The sequence below is a fragment of the Orcinus orca genome, chromosome 10 (assembly GCF_937001465.1).
Source record: "Orcinus orca chromosome 10, mOrcOrc1.1, whole genome shotgun sequence".
NCBI lineage: Eukaryota > Metazoa > Chordata > Mammalia > Artiodactyla > Delphinidae > Orcinus > Orcinus orca.
Window position 1 is genome coordinate 97549301 of NC_064568.1, and position 16384 is coordinate 97565684.

The following is a 16384-nucleotide window of genomic DNA, read 5'->3' on the forward strand; positions in this document are numbered from 1 at the left end:
TTTTCCCACCCTCCCTTCTTTCCTGCTCAATCCCCATACATCCTCTGATGTAGACCCTCGTGATTACTACATGCTGCCCTGCTTCCCCAAACATGCCGTGAATTCTTACACCGCCCAGGACCTACTGTGGTTTACCCTCTACCTAGAAAAGCCTCATGCATTTGTTGAAATCATATTCATGCTTCTAAGCCCAGCTTAAATGTCACCTTCTCTGTGAAGTCTTCCCAGACCTTGTTTTCTCCTGCCCCCTGGAAAATCAGTGGCTCTCCCCTCTGTGTTCCCATATCAGAGTGGTTCCCAAACCACTAGAATCAACTTTTAAAAGATCCCGTTGCCTGAGCCTTACCTCATATGTTACCCCAGAATATTTCAGGGTAAGCTCTGTGCATTCGTAATTTTTGAAATCAGATCTGAGGTGCTCAGAATTTGGCAAGTTCAGATATTTATTCATGACTCGATGCACAGATTACGAAGAGTCATCAGAGAGAACAAGACTTACTTTATTCTGGGATAGCCTGGTTCTGGAACAAGGAATTACCTTCCTGGCTAGTTAGATTGTCTCCAGGGTCTCTGTCCTTGTCCCAGAAACTGAGGTTCTTTGAAAAACCAAAGAAGACAATGGACGAAGTGATCTGCTGTGGTATTCGCATCATGAGAAAATTACCAGGGTACTTTGGAATAGAGTTCGGACATCCCATCCTGCTGTTCTTTGGTTGTAACATTTTAAATCTCCTCTCTCCCAGGCAAGTGTATGTGTCAGAATCTCTCCAGTTCTACCAACGTACCTACAGACAAGACTAAATGAATCGAAATGAAGTGTTCTCTGCACCACTAAACTGGGGTCTGAAGGTAAGTCTGCTGAATACATTAAAAAAAAAAGATAGTATAACATTTGTAAGTGAAATATTCTCAATACTCACAGTGAAGTTTTTTATGGTTCAGATGGGAAGTAGTGTAACAACTTACAGTTTGTCTTGGAATATCAAAAAGGTTCTCATTTGAGAACCACTGCTATTACTGGGATGGACAGGAAATCAGCAAGTTAATAGAAATGTTTTCTTGGAAGCTTAAATTTATTAAATAACATTTAACTATGATTTGTAGGAGTTTTTAAATTCTAAAATTCTTTCCTGTGTCACCGAGCCCAGCCATCGTCCTGACCCTCAGGGATGTTAAATGATGAAGTATTTGTATGTTTCCTGAGTTGGGTAGTGCCAGAGCTCTCCACTCTTCCCACACACACCTGCCCTTTGCAAGGATGTGCACACACCACACACGTGTGTACAGGGACGGATGTCCACGCCCACGACAGCTGGCCTGTCTACAGCCGGGGTCTAGAAGAAACTTGACTTTTAAGGTTGCTGTTTCTTTTCTTTTAAATCATGATCTTACTGTTGAATCCAAAGCTCAAACAAACATGATATCAGGGAAAGTCACAGCAGGGTAGTTTACGGAGATTAGATTTCTTTAAGTTACCAAAACCATGAGAGCAGGAGGTCCTTAAAATCAACAGTTTATAACCTGAATCATGCTCATGTTTTTGCTCCTTTGCTTAGAAAAACAGTATAGCAAGGTTGACCTAAAACTGGCTAGCAGTGCGTGGCAGTTGGAGAGAAGCGTGCAAACACTAAGTAGCGTCCGAGGAAGGCTCCTCCTGCCTTCTGGATCTGTGCCAGGCTGAAGTTCTGAGACTCTGGAGAAGATCCTTTTCTTCACTCACAGAAAAACATTTATATAAGAACAGTGTATTAAATAATATTTTTATTTAAAGGTTTATTTTAAGTTCCACTGTTCTGAACCCTAAAAATGAGCATAGGTGAATAGACCTGCCACCGATCCCCTACTAGCAAAACTGTCTCTTTACTCTTCGAAGTTCAGTTGAATACAGTGGTTCTCAAAATGCAGTCCCCAGACCTGTAGCAGCACTCCAGAACTTGTTAGAGAAACAGATCTCAGGCCCCACCCCAGACTTGCTGAATCAGAAACTCTGGTGTGTAGGACCCAGAAATGGGTGCTTTAACTGGCCTTCTAGGTGATTCTGATGCAGGCTCAAGTTGAGGACTACTGGATTCATCCAGTTCACTCTGTGAAAAACCGACTGGTGTTGAATATAAGCCAAGCATATGCCGTTGCTCACTGATAACATAGAAAAACCAATAGAGTCTCCAGAGCACTTGAGCCTTATTCCTAACATTTTTCTCATGTCAAAGAAAAGGGAGTAATGCAGGGATGAAGAAAAATCATGCTTTTCAACCAAGTCCCATTGATGTAAAAAGTGCAAAAGTTAATTTAGTGTCACATAAAGGTACAAAAAATAAGCCCACTTAGATTATCTTTTTGTTCCTTCCAATAAGAAATAGAACATGTTCAATTTGCTTTTTTTTCCAGTTAACTATGAGGAACAAAAGACAAAGCCAGGAAAAATAACTGTTTTTTATTGTGGTTAATTAAAGGAGAGATACCAGATTCCACAGAAGAGCTTATTTTCTTGAAGGGCAAAGGCTTTCCCTATATTTCCTTACACACTTAGCGCACTCCTTAGTCTGAAATAGGTATCTAATAAATATTCATTAAAATTGACAGAAAAGGCAAATAGGGGAAAAGGAAAAGAAGCAAAAAAGAGAAAAATAGAAAAACACCACAGGGAGAAATATAAACCTGAGAGAGAAAAAGATAGAAACATCTACAAGAGAAGGAAGACACCAGGCAGAAATAGGAGAAAATGACAGAGGTCAAAAGAAAAGAGATGATACCCTGAGAAACAGAGAACTAACCGGATTTATCAATTATATAAGTAAGGCTCATGAACTTCAAATGCAATGATCTAGCTACTCAGGCGTGCAACCGTTTCCCTTTTAAAAATTATTTCTGAAACTCTTTGTCCCAAAATGCTGGCCAAGTTTCAAGGACCAAGAAGCAGACTCTTAGGGACACAGGGTTCTACCTAAAGAAGGAACACCTTTTGTCAAGAAGAGATACTTGGATCTGAGATGAGTTGCTTGTGAGGCAGCGAGCACCCCGTCACAAGGTCACAAGCCAAGGAGGACAGGTGACAGATGCTACGAGGAGTGTGACAGATGCTATATCAAAAGAAGAGGGGGAAGGGGGAGGTTGGTTCTTTCAAAATCTTCAACTTTACTGAGAATGTTTCTCAGAGTTTCAACTCATAGCTGCTGTTTCACAGATAGGTAAGCATGGGAAACATGGCTCAATGGACCAAAGCCTGTGAATTCTCACCTTGAACCAAAATTCACCTTAACCTCTGAACCAGTCACTACCCTATCTCATGCTTGGTTTCATCTCAGCAATGAGAATATGACCTAATAGCAGACAGTGCAGATAACTAAGAAAAGTGGTCCCGAGAACTTAAAAAATGCAAATGCTCAGTGATTACCCTTTAAAATTTGTGAGTAGTGCTTTATAGCAATAACTGAATAGTTCAAGAACAGTTGTAAGCAGAGTTGGCCTAAGGGAAAAACGTGATCTGACTTAAGTGTTGGCAGGAGACATTCTACTCACTCCCAAGGAGGGACCTACTTGTTCGAGAAAAGACATCAGAAATCATGAACTACCACAGCACACAAAAACAGAGCTGGTGGCCACATCTTAAAAGTCAGAAATGATGATCCAATTCTGGAAAATGGTAGTTTTTCCAGTTAGTTCTTCCATTCAGGAAAGCACCAGCCCCTCCATACAGCTTAACTGGATACTGGCCTTTCAACCTTTCATCTCAGGCAACAAACAAGAGAGAGCGATGAGGAAAGACAGCCCACACTTCCATTGTCATTAGACATTATACATTCACGTCATCATACAGTTGTTCAAACCCAAAGAATGTACAACACCAAAGGTGAGCCCTAATGCAAACCTTGGCCTTTGGGTGATAATGATGTGTCAGCGTAGCTTCATCAGCAGGAACAAATGTAGCTCTCTGGGGGAGGAGGCTGATAGTGGGGGAGTCTGAGTGCATGTGGGTTATAGGGGATACCTCCATATCTTCCTCTCAGTTTTGCTGTGAACCTTAAACTGCTCTAAAATAATAGAGATAGTGAGAAACTACATGAGACATATATTTGTTTCAGATACATGTGTAAAGATGCAAGTATGTCCACATGGGGACATACGCTATCTTTCAATCTCTATGAAGAAACTCCTTCTCTGCTGTCTGGAAAGTCTTCTTTTGAGAGGGGCAGGCCTGGATGTATGTGCATCTCGTTGGTCCCCTTAGTGCTTCACTGCATGTCTTCAAAGCAAAGCGTCCTGGGGCAATTTGAAGAAATCTTTCCTTGTGCAGCACTATCCTACCAAGTATGATCATTCTTGAATCAACTGAGCTAAGTGGACAAATAATATCTTAGCTTCCATGTGAGTATTGTTTTATCAATAAAATAGTGGATTTTATAGCATTTTCTACTAATCAAATTGTTACACCATTAAAAAAAAAATCAAATCAAGGGAAGAGGCAAGAATTTGATTATAAGGCTGTGAAGACATGATTACACAATTATGGCCTTGGGTCAAGGCTGGGAGGCAGTTCTTTCTGTGCTGGCAATGAAGGCTGATTTATGATGAGTGCTCAAAGTCGTGTATTCTGGAGCAAAGGGAAGGAGGATACAGGTACAGCCCATTAACTGTGCCCCTGATCCTGGCATTTGGAGTTCCATCCCCACTTGAAGAAAATACGGAGTTGATTTTTATCAGGACCTACCGTTAGGTATCCAACATAGCATGTCTCTTGTATTTCTGAACAGACTCTGGCAGAATGCAAAAGAGAGAAGAGGCCGTCTAATTAAGTACCTTGTGCATAGAAAAATAAAGTGGAAATTAATGTGTTTATGCAGTGCAGGTTGTTATGAAAACACATATCACTTTTTTGAGATCACATTCTTCTCTTGCCTCATGAAAGTTAAGAGAACTAGCATTTATTGAGTACCTACCAGGAGCTAATTATTTTATAGACATTATTTCCTTAAATGTTGACAACTAAGCCAAGTAGATATTATATTGCTCCCATTTCCGGGTGATGAAACTAAAGTCAAGAGGATAAAACACTTGGTCAATGTTATCAGACAGTTGATGGGAGAGCTAGGATTCAAAGTTGTGTTCAGTTACAAAACCAGAGTATTTTCTATCACATGTTGTTGCACCATTTTCTAGAATTATCATTTTGGAGTTCTAAGGGGACTTCTTCCATTGCTGGTTGTCAAAAAAATAACAATTATAGACATACACACACACACACACACCTATTCATATATGTGAAAAAATGAGATACAGTGTAGTGTGGTGGTAAAGGGCATGAATTCTGGAGCAAAACTACTGGGGTTTAAATATCTGACTAGCTGTGTACCTCTGGGCCAGGTGCTTTGCCACTCTCTGACTCATTTCCTATTTGTACAATAGGGATACTGATAGTGTAATAGTTAAGAATGGTGTTTGGAACATTTTAAGCACTTTGCAAGTATTAGCCAATACTGTTGTATCAACAAGGGTAGAACTCTTGAGTAATATTTTTCATTCAGTGCATCTTGCTGGAACAATGAAATTTAGTGCTAAGGAGCTGAAGATTAAAACTGAGATAGATTTATAGACCAATTAGCTTCATTTCTGCTCCGTGCCCACCGATTTCCTAACACCCCTCAGCCATATCAGTGAGAATCATGGGCCAAAAGGGCTTCCTGAAATAGAGTGATTTTACACTCGCTACAAAACACCGTTTCTTGAGGATCAGACAGTAAGTTAGTCATGAAATGGAATTTGAGCCTTTTACCATTGTAATTAAAAATGCTGATTTCATAGACCAATGTTTATAGCAGCATTATTCACAACAGCCAAAAGATAGAAGCAATCCAGGTGTTCATTGGCAGATCAATGGATAATCAAGATGTGGTATATTCATAAATGGAATACTATTCAGCCTTTACAAGGAAGGAAATTCCAACACATACTATAACATAGATGAACCTTGAGGACATTATGCTAAGTTAAATAAGCCAATCACAAAAGGACAAATACTATATGATTCCACTTATGTAAGATACCTAGAGTAGTCACCTTCAGAGACAGAAAATAGAATGGTGGTTTCCAGGGGCTGGGGGAGAGAGGAAATGGGGAGTTATTATTTAATGGGTACAGAGTTTCAGTTTTGCAAATGAAGAGATTTCTGCAGATTGCTTGCACAACAATATGAGTGTACTTAAAACTACTGAACTGTAGACTTAAAAATGAGTAAGACGGTAAATTTTATGTTCCATGTATTTTACCACATTTAAAATTTTTTTTAAAATACTGATTTCCATCAAACCAACTGTAGCTACCACAGTGGCCACCAGTTAGGGGAAGGGTGTTCCATTGTTACTGATCTATAAGATCTGATGAAATTGTTAATGCTTTTTCCTGTCAGCAGCCAATCTCAGTGACAGGCTGCAGCTGCTGTCTGTGCTCTCCAGTCCAAACAAGAGTCCAGGTCACCCACTCTTGGCCTCTGATTCTTTCCTAGGGGAGCTACAAATATGAATGCACGTGTGTATCCCTAGGTGGTCACCCTATTGAACCCCTTTACATAAGGGAGAATAAGGGGCAGCGCTAAAATCTTCCATATAGGTCAGCTGTGTTATATCACACGCCTGTCAGATGTAATGTTTGTGTTTCTGATGCCATCGGTGGAGCTCTAGGCAACATCCCATGGTCTCTGTGTTTGAACTCTGTGTCTTTGCATGCTCTATGAACACCAAGTCTGCATTTGGAACTTGGGCTATTCCCCCCAAGCAGGGAATGCTTGAGTCCCTTTGTTAATTAGGGCCACTTAGATTTCTCTGATCAGTGGTTTCAATGTGAGTATTTTAGATTAGATTTGCTGCCTGTCGATTCTTTTAAAATGTGTTTGAGTTTCACAAGTATGTGTGAATCTTGGATCTTTTATTATTCCCAGTTGGAAAGGAGGAAGGGGGAGGACAAACATTTCATGTTTCAGCACAAGTTAGAGCCACTTTCAAGTCCAGCATATTAATTAACTAACAGATGATTATCCTTCATAATAGTAGTCTAGTATAAATAAGATTCTACTTATTTTACTCATAATTATAATAAATTCTTTATGCTTCCTTCTCTGACTGCTTCCACACTTCCATGTGTGTGTGTAAGGCTGTGTGAGACAAAGTGTGCGTGTGTGGTATATCTATTATGTGGCATCCTGAAATTTGAAACAAGGGCAACTCATACTATTGAAAGAGCAGAGACTTTTGTTTCTGAGACCTACGACACTCCTACAAGCTTATGTCAAAAAGCCAGCTGTCAAATAGCTTATAGAAAACAAGCTTTACAGAAAATTAAAAGCAACGTGACAGGTTTTACCCTGAATGTCTCTTGATTCAAACTCTCTTGAAAAGTAGAGGCCGAGTGCCACCTGTTACTGGAAGGAGGCCATGTGACCTCCGAGCAGACTGCTGCCAGGGAGGTTTGGCCACATCTGTGATTTCCATCAGCTACCACCTTCTTTGGCCCATGAAGAGACTGGGGCAGAACCTGGTTAAGGAGCGGAAGTTGCTTTCAAAAGACTGAGATGAAAGAACTGCTGGGATCAAATGGTGATAACAATGACTGATTCTCTTCCGCACAATCCTAAGAACTGACCCGTCCTTGACCTTCCAGAATATCAACCTGTCAGGACCGTGGAGAGAAGCCACAGCAAATGGTGCGACCACTGGGTGTGATCTGTTGGTCTTGGTGGTAAAAACAAAGTGACTCTTCCTCTCTTTCAGCCCCCAGACTCTCAGGTACAGTAGGACACCGTCAGGACTGAGCCTGTGCCCTGAGAGAACTTGGATGGCCTGACTCAGAAACCAAAAGTGGCCTTGGCAGGAACTATCTTAGCAGGGATCACAGACTTTTAAAAGAAGGGGGAGCAAGAGCTTTAAACCAAGTTTCCCTTTGCATTCCGCCAAGGACAGGTGTTTGCTTTGCTCAAAGAGAGATTTCACAGAGTGATTTCATGCATAGCAAAGAGCAGTAGTAGGATTTTTCGGCTATCATAGCTGGGACTGACCGACACCATCAGGGCATTATCACCCCAGTGGCTTTCTACGAATATGATATTAAACATGTACGTGTGTGTGTGTGTGTGTGTGTGTGTGTGTGTGTGTGTGTGTGCGCACGCGCGTACACAATGCCTGAATCAGGTAAAACCACCACCCACCATTTCCCCAGCATTCTTGGGTATATTTGCAATATTAGGGCAACTCTCTTATCCTCTGGTTATTAACTATTAACACAAGTACTTTATTCACAACATCTCCTTTGATTTTCATTACAATGCTATGAGATAGGCATTATGTCTCCACTATATAGATGGAAAAACTGATGCTTAAAGAGGTTGAAGAACATGCTAAGGTGGCATAGCCAGGAAGTGGCAGAGGTGGGATCTGAGCTGAGGAAGTCCAGAGCTTTGCTCTCAATCCTGCTCCCACAAGATAAGTAGCACACGTTGTATCAGCTGCACAAAGTCACTAAAGAATCCCAGGTGAACATCTGCAAAGCCCATTCACTAACCTTCCTCTCCTTTGCAGAGCTGACCCACAAGCACGAAGTGTGGCATTGCCTCCCCTGCCACCTCAGCCAGTGTCCCTCTGCTTATGCTGATTTCATTCCTTTCCAATATTAACATTGGACCTACCTTCTTTCCATGACCCCGATGGCCAACCCTCCCAACAGCATGTCCTGAATAATAGACTCAGGTGAAAAGTCCTCGCCCATCTTTCCTAGCAGAATTGCTGTCCCTCTGTGGACTCCTCAAGAGGCGCCGTCTGTGCAGCCAGAACTAACCGCCCAGTCTCCTCTTTAACCAGAGTTCCCAAATATCACATCCTCTTGACAGCTACATACAAAGGAGGCAAAGTCAGTTTTTTAGCTGTTGATCACCAGCTTACTCTTTCTGCTGTCTTCTGGATTTCTTTATCCTTTCTCTTCTAGCTCTTCAATTGTCTGGATTCTTTAAGAAGCTGCACTGTGTTGCTGTGTTCAAGATGATAGATGATAGATCGATAGATAGTTAGGATCTAAATAGATAGAACAGGGCATGGATAAGTATTGTATGTGTATATATATTATTGATTTGGGTTCCTGCAGAAGCAGACCCTGAGGTAAGGATCCACATGCAGGTAGGGAACACTAGCAGGAGAATAAAGATGTGAGAAACAGGGAAGAGAAGAAAACTAAAGGAGAGTAATCGAACAACTTCCCATTGAAGGCAAAGGGAACCTAATTCCTCTGGGGGATTCTGGGAGACTGTAAAACTTCTACTCAAAGTGGATTATCACTATTATCTCAAGCTCCACCCCAAATCTACTAAATCAGAATGGGAATTTTTTTTTTTTTTTTTTTTTTTTTTTTTTTTTTGCGGTACGCGGGCCTCTCACCGCTGCGGCCTCTCCCATCGCGGAGCAGAGTCTCCGGACGCGCAGGGTCAGCGGCCATGGCTCACGGGCCCAGCCGCTCCACGGCATGTGGGATCCTCCCGGACCGGGGCACGAACCCGTGTCCCCTGCATCGGCAGGCGGACTCTCAACCACTGCGCCACCAGGGAAGCCCAGAATGTGAATTTTTAACAGTATCCCCTAGTGATAAAGTTTATAGAGTACTGGAGCAGAAAATGTTTCAAAGTTAAACTAACGAAGGGGTAAGAAAGTTGTGACATTTATCCCTCAGCTTCCCCATTTGATACTGGTTTTGGGCCATTTCTGAGGGTATTAATTCTCTGGCACTTCTGGCTTAACCTTTGTATTGTTGGAACAATCAGGATCCAGTGGCCAGAAAGAAAGTCCTCAGACAGAAATTGAAAGGTATTAGCGGTAAGCAGCTCTTGGCACATACAGCTATAATAAGTTCATCTATGATTCAGCTACATATAAATATGATATTAAAGCTGAGATTAATTGCAATAATAATAACTACCATGACTGTAATACTGATTCAATGTTAACATTAGGTAGATTGAAATAATAAGATTTCATCTGGGCTTTTGTTCTAAATAAAGTAGTTAATTTAACTAGCAGAGAAATACCATTATCACAATTAACTTTAGAAGCACTACAATAAATATATATATAGTTTTTTCTCAGTAGTTATCTCAGGCTGTCTCAAGCAGGCCATGAGGGAGGTCAGGAAAGGGGCTCCATATTTCACTTACTTATTATAATTCCTAGTATTAACCCTCAGGAGGGGTTGGGAGGCAGGCAACCAGTGTTCTTCATTGCAGTGTCAAACAGTGCACCATACGTATTCTGGAGTTCGTTCAGGAGCTGAAATTATAGTGGAAAAAAAAAGAGAGACTCCTATTATAATGCTAAACACGGTAAAGACATTTGGATGACATCCAGAAAAATCCATCACTGCTCCCAGACACAATAAAGTAACTACAATAAAGCGATTTCAAGGAAAATGTTAGTTGTGTTACCCGTCACTTGCATTTTAAGGGGGTATTAGGGTATTTCATATCACACAAGGAAAAATTCAAAAAAAATTCAAAGTGCATCAAAAGTTTCTAAATCAGCTTGGAAAAAAATTAGAATAGTAACCTCTTAGAAACATCAAACTTAAACAAAAATCCTAAATAAGATTTTGATGTTTAAACAATAGGGTTATAGAAAGGTGGGAATCCAAATTTTTTGTTCCTCACAGGATGTATTAATTATGAGCTCCAATTACAAGTTCAACATGAACTTCATTAAATAAAATTTACAATAAAAATGAATGAGCTATATATCCTGTTCTACATGTTTTGCTCAATACAACACCAAATGAATTTTAAAATACTGTAAAATTACACTTATTATTTATTAACCAAGTACAAAATAGAAAAACCTTTCATTTAGAAAATAAAAAATTAACGCATGGAGTATATTCTTAACATTCTTAAGTTATGAAATCCTACGGCATATATTCTTATGCCTCCTTCTCTCCCCTCTGTCTCCCTTCTCTCTGCCCTTTAGCTTCCAGCAGCAAAATCAATTTTCTATCTATTAAATAAGTCTCACCTGAATTCACTGAGCACAGTGTTTTCTGTGCACTTCCTCACACTACGAATTAGCTGCCTTCTTTAGAATAAAGTCTAGTGAAATCCTGCTTTTGCTGACGTCTTCTCTTTCTCTTTATGAGTCTCTGCTGCTCCGGCCAAGACACTGAGGAAGATATCCGTGGCTTTAAATCATATATTTATTTATAGTACGGTTGACAGGCTCATTGGTGTTAGAAAGAAACGTCCTGCCAAATTTGACAGTTCAACTCCTTGCTGTGATCCAAATTTCAGCTTAAAAAACCCCACAGTGTGGAATGTCAGTTTGGATTGAGGAGGGGGGTATTTTCTTCAAAGAAATAAAATGATTTCCCCTTTCCCCGAAGTCTGTGTAGGAAATAACTTGTAGAGGGATCAAGGTATGTCTGCTGGGGGTAGGCTGGGCCCACTCACCAGCAAAGGACTCACTTCTGAGATTAGAGTTAAGAAGAGTGCAAACTGTGATGGGTCTTTGGGATGAGAACATGTCTGTGAACACCAAAGGTCCAAAGCTAAATGGGTTGGTATCAAAAACTAACTGGGTTCCGGACCAGTGCTGTCTAATAGAGACAGAGCCACGAAAGCAATTCTAAGTGGTCTGTAGCCCCATTAAAAAAGTAGAAAGAAACAAATAAAGTTCATTTAAATAGTATATCTTTAACCCAATTTGTACAAAATGCTATCATTCTTAAGGGTGGTGAGATATGTAAGTGCTTTTTTCATACTAAATCTTCAAAATCAAGTGTGAATGTTACCCTCACAGCACATTTCAAGGGTCCCAAAGCAACCTGTGACTAGTTGCCACTGTGCTGGTCAGCCCACGTCCAGACAATATGAACCAGATTACTTCTAAAATACTTGCAGGATCAAAAGCACTAGCTGAAATCATGAAGCCAAACTTGATTTTTATTATTGTGAGGTCTGACCTCTTTCATGTATACTTAGAACTCAGCTACCTAAGAGACTTTTCTCTAAGGATTATTTTGTCATCCAAAATTTCACGTACTCTCATTCACCCGAAACACATGTTATGAGCAGCACCCCTCCACCACACATATAACCCTGCAGTATCCGATCCTCCAACCCTTGGGAATCGCTTTAAATTAGGAAAGTACTTTAATTCTGATTTGCTTTTTAGTACAAAAAGCAGCGTCAGTCTGTTTTGTTTAAAAATGTGTTCTGCCTAAGGTACAGAAGAGCCCAGAAGTCAAAGCTTCATCCAGGTTTTTATGTGGCCAGAGGAAGGACATCAAGAAACAAATAGTTCTGTTATTTGAAAAAGTTATATATGCTAGGGCTCATTTTTAATGTGCTGTGGGCCTCTGGTCAAGTTGTGGAATTAGGAAGGAGACAAAGGCCAACCTGTCACTTCAGTACATCATAATGTATATTGCCATCCCCTTGGGGAGCAGTCTGAACACAGTTTCCTGTAATTAGAAAAATGTTTCTTATCCTCAATATGGATCTTGATTGTGATGTTTCTGAAACTTAATGTCTCTTCTGAGACAAGAGTTACTTCTGAGATGACTCAGAAATAATAAGGCATATTTGCACATTATACTACCAGGGAAATCTCAAAGAGCACTGAACTTGTAGAGCCAACATTTATCCTGGACTGTCTTCAGGAAGCCCCCTACCTCCCAGTGAGAGTCTAGCTTAACTTGAGAAATGTTTTGCTGCAAGTGGTTGTCCTAGGAATTGAGCTGGTTGAGGTATAGAAATGAGTAGGAAGGGAATTCTAGGACGTAACTGCTACCAGTGAGTAGGGGACAGGTTTCTCCAAGGGGAGAGGAAGATTCACATTCTATTGGTTTGAAGAAGGAAGCCCTCCTTGCAGAGAGGTAACACCTCAGAATCAGGAGCCAGGGCTGGGTACTCTGTGTATCTGTGAAGGGTTTAACTTTCTGAGTAATTTTTCTGTTGGGCTATTGGAATAGTTTTGTGAAGGGCACACTAATAATTTCTCCTCCTATATTCTTTTACAGCTTTTTGATAAAAGTTTTCTGTGATAGAATAAAAGCAGAACTAGCTACATAATTGCAGGGCAAGTGCAAAATGAAAATGCAGGAACCCTTGTTCAAAAATTATTAAGAAGTTCAACAGAATGTGATATACACTTATAATGGAATATTAGTCTTAAAAATGAAGGAAGTTCTGAGACATGGTCACTAGCAAGCAGCAGGATACTAAAGACAAAAGAAAAATTTTAAAACAGTCAGAATAAAAAGTAAACTACTTACAAAGGAACAATAATTAGACTAACAGCAAAATTCTCATTAGCATTACTAGAGGCCAGAAAACAGAAGAGTATTGGGAGAACATAGTTGTCAATCTGGAAGGTCCTATCTAGCTAAATTATTATTCAAGAGTAAAAGTGAAATAAAGACAATTTCACACAGGGGCTTTGCTGGTGGCACAGTGGTTGAGAATCTGCCTGCCAATGCAGGGGACAAGGGTTCAATCCCTGGTCCGGGAAGATCCCACATGCTGCAGAGCAACTAAGCTCGTGTGCCACGACTACTGAGCCTGCGCTCTAGAGCCTGCATGCTGCAACTACTGAAGCCTGCATGCCACAACTACTGAAGCCCACGTGCCTAGAGCCCGTGCTCCACACAAGAGAAGCCACCACAATGAGAAGCCCGCACACTGCAACGAAGAGTAGCCCCCACTCACCGCAACTAGAGAAAGCCTGCGTGCAGCAACGAAGACCCAACGCAGCCAAAAACATGTAAATAAAATAAATAAATTTATTTAAAAAAAAACAGTTTCAAAGAAATTGAGCCTGAGAGAGTTTATAACTCACGGTCTTTCCATCATTGAAAAAAACTACAAGAGGATGTACATCAGTAGGAAGAAAACTAAACCCAGTAGGAAGAACTGGCACACAGAAGTATTTTGCAGTTTCTCATTCTATCACTATGTCTCTTATAACTTTTCATATTTTCTATTTCTTTTTTTTCTCTGTGTTTCATTCTGAAGAATTTATTCAAATTTTTCTAGTTTACTATTTCTCTATTTATCAAGTTGCTAATAATTTTCTGTGATTGTTAGGATTAAGTTCTGGTAAAGGAATAGAAAAACCCAATATAGCCATGGCTTTAAAAAAAAAAAGGAGAAATTCAGTTTTCAGTCAAGATGGAGTAACAGGGCCTGGATTTCTCCTCCTATTTGAGGAAAAAAAAAGAACAAATATAAGAAGCAACAGTTTTTAAGACACTGGACATCAAGTAACAGAGGATAGTGATCCTAATGAGAAACAAATAAGTCCTATAATTGCTCCAACTTGCTGCCTTTCATTTGCAGGCTGTATCACTAGGAGAGGGAACACAGGTGGAGCCTGCTGATCTCCTTGAGTTGAGGAGATGGAGCTGAGGGTCTCAGAAGAGCAAGACAGATAGAGTTCACAGGACACAATCCTGAAAAGAGGAGAACTGCGTGGAGAGAAAAACATGGAGATCTGCAGCAGGGTCTCCGTCAGGAATCAGTTGAGCAATCATCAGTGTATGTGTATGAGGAAACTATCTGAAGCTAGAGAAAGAACCACCCAAAATGATTAGAGGAAACCGTACCCGAGCTCACACAGGAATAGCGCCCATTCATTTGTTGGTGGACACTTAGGTTGTTTTCATGTCTTGTCTATTGTAAACAATTCTACAATGAACATGGGGGTGCATATATCTTCTCTAATCAGTGTTTTCATTTTCTGTGGATAAATACCCAGAAGTGGAATTGCTGGATCATATGGTAGTTCTATTTTTAATTTTTTGAGGAAACCCCATACTGTTTTCCTTAGTGGCTGTACCAGTTTACGTTCCCTCCAACAGTGCACAAGAGTTCCCTTTTCTCTACGTCCTCACCAACCCTGTTATCTGTTGTCTTTTTGATAATAGCCATTCTGACAGGTGTGAGGTAATATCTCACGGTGGTTCTGATTTGCATTTACATAATGATTAGTGATGTTGATCACTTTTTCATGTACCTTTTGGCCATCTGTATATCTTCTTTGGAAAAATGTCTATCGTATCCTCTGCCCATTTTTTTAATTGGATTCTTTTTTGTTTGTTTGGACTTCTTTGCTATTGAGTTGTATGAGTTCTTTATATATTTTGGATATTAGCCCCTTATTAGATATATGAATTGCAAATATTTTCTCTCATTTAGCAGGTTACCTTTTCATTTTGTTGATGAAAAATCTTTTCATCAAGCTTCTTTTCTCTGCAGAAGCTTTTTAGTTTGATGTAGTCCCATTTGTGTATTTCTACTTTTATTTCCTTTGCTTTTCATGTCAAATCTAAAAAAATCATCACCAAGACTGATGTCAAGGAGCTTAGCTTATTGCTTGTGTTTTCTTCCAGGAATTCTGGTTTCAGGTTTTACATTCATGTCTTTAATCCATTGTGAGTTCACTTTGTGTATGGTATAAGATAGGGGTCCACTTTCATTCTTTTGCATGTGGCTGTCCAGTTTTCCCAGTACCATTTATTGAAGACCCAGCTACTTCTTTTTTATTTTTTTAATAAATTTATTTATATTTATTTTTGGCTGCGTTGGGTCTTCGTTGCTGAGCGCGGGCTTTCTCTAGTTGTGGCGAGCGGGGGCTACTCTTCGTTGCGGTGCGCGGGCTTCTCATTGCTGTGGCTTCTCTTGTTGCAGAGCACAGGCTCTAGGCGCACGGGCTTCAGTAGTTGCGGTGCACAGGCTTAGTTGCTCTGCAGCATGTGGGATCTTCCCGGACCAGGGATTGAACCCTTGTCCCCTGCATTGGCAGGCGGATTCTTAACCACTGCACCACCAGGGAAGCCCAAGACACAGCTACTTCTTTAAAAGACTTGAAGTAGCTACTAATTACCTAGGAAAATAGCCAAAGATTTATTACCTGACATATATATTTTATACCCTTGTGTACTTCCCCAGTTTTCCTTCAATTAGAGGGAGGTTATTGAGTGACTTATACTCTACAGTATTACATAATGGAGAAAGAAACCATAGATCTTATATATGGTTTCCACTGTCTAGACTTGCTTGTTTTAGATCCATCTAATGCATGAAGGATAATGGGACATTTTCCAAGACTAGGAAGAGCAACATGTAAGTGGAGCTGACGTCATAGTCCTTCTTGTGTTAGGAAATTTCCCATCATTGTTCCAAGAGAGCAAACACTTGGGAACCACACTGCAGGAAATGAATGGTTTCACATCGATGGTCATTTGCCACGTAGTCTGCAGTGTCATAAAATGTCTTATAATGATGGCATCTCTTACTCGATCTTCCCTTCCTGAGGAAGGTTTGATTCTTTCTAGAGAATAAATTGCTGACTGCAGATTTACATTTTCTCTT

At 40.3% G+C, this 16384-nt stretch overlaps 1 protein-coding gene and 1 pseudogene across 3 annotated transcripts in view; one reads left to right on the plus strand and one right to left on the minus strand.

Annotated features, from left to right (window-relative positions):
* The window catches only part of LOC101286546 (52 kDa repressor of the inhibitor of the protein kinase-like), a 38049-nt pseudogene extending 29298 nt beyond the window's left edge, over positions 1–8751 (minus strand).
* The window catches only part of NEDD9 (neural precursor cell expressed, developmentally down-regulated 9), a 300840-nt gene that overhangs the window by 52280 nt on the left and 232176 nt on the right, over positions 1–16384 (plus strand). For all 3 annotated transcript variants that reach the window (XM_049715606.1, XM_049715605.1, XM_033434908.2), the window contains exon 2: positions 744–849. The gene's annotated coding sequence lies outside the window, so the exon portion shown is untranslated. The remainder of the gene's footprint in view (positions 1–743; positions 850–16384) is intronic.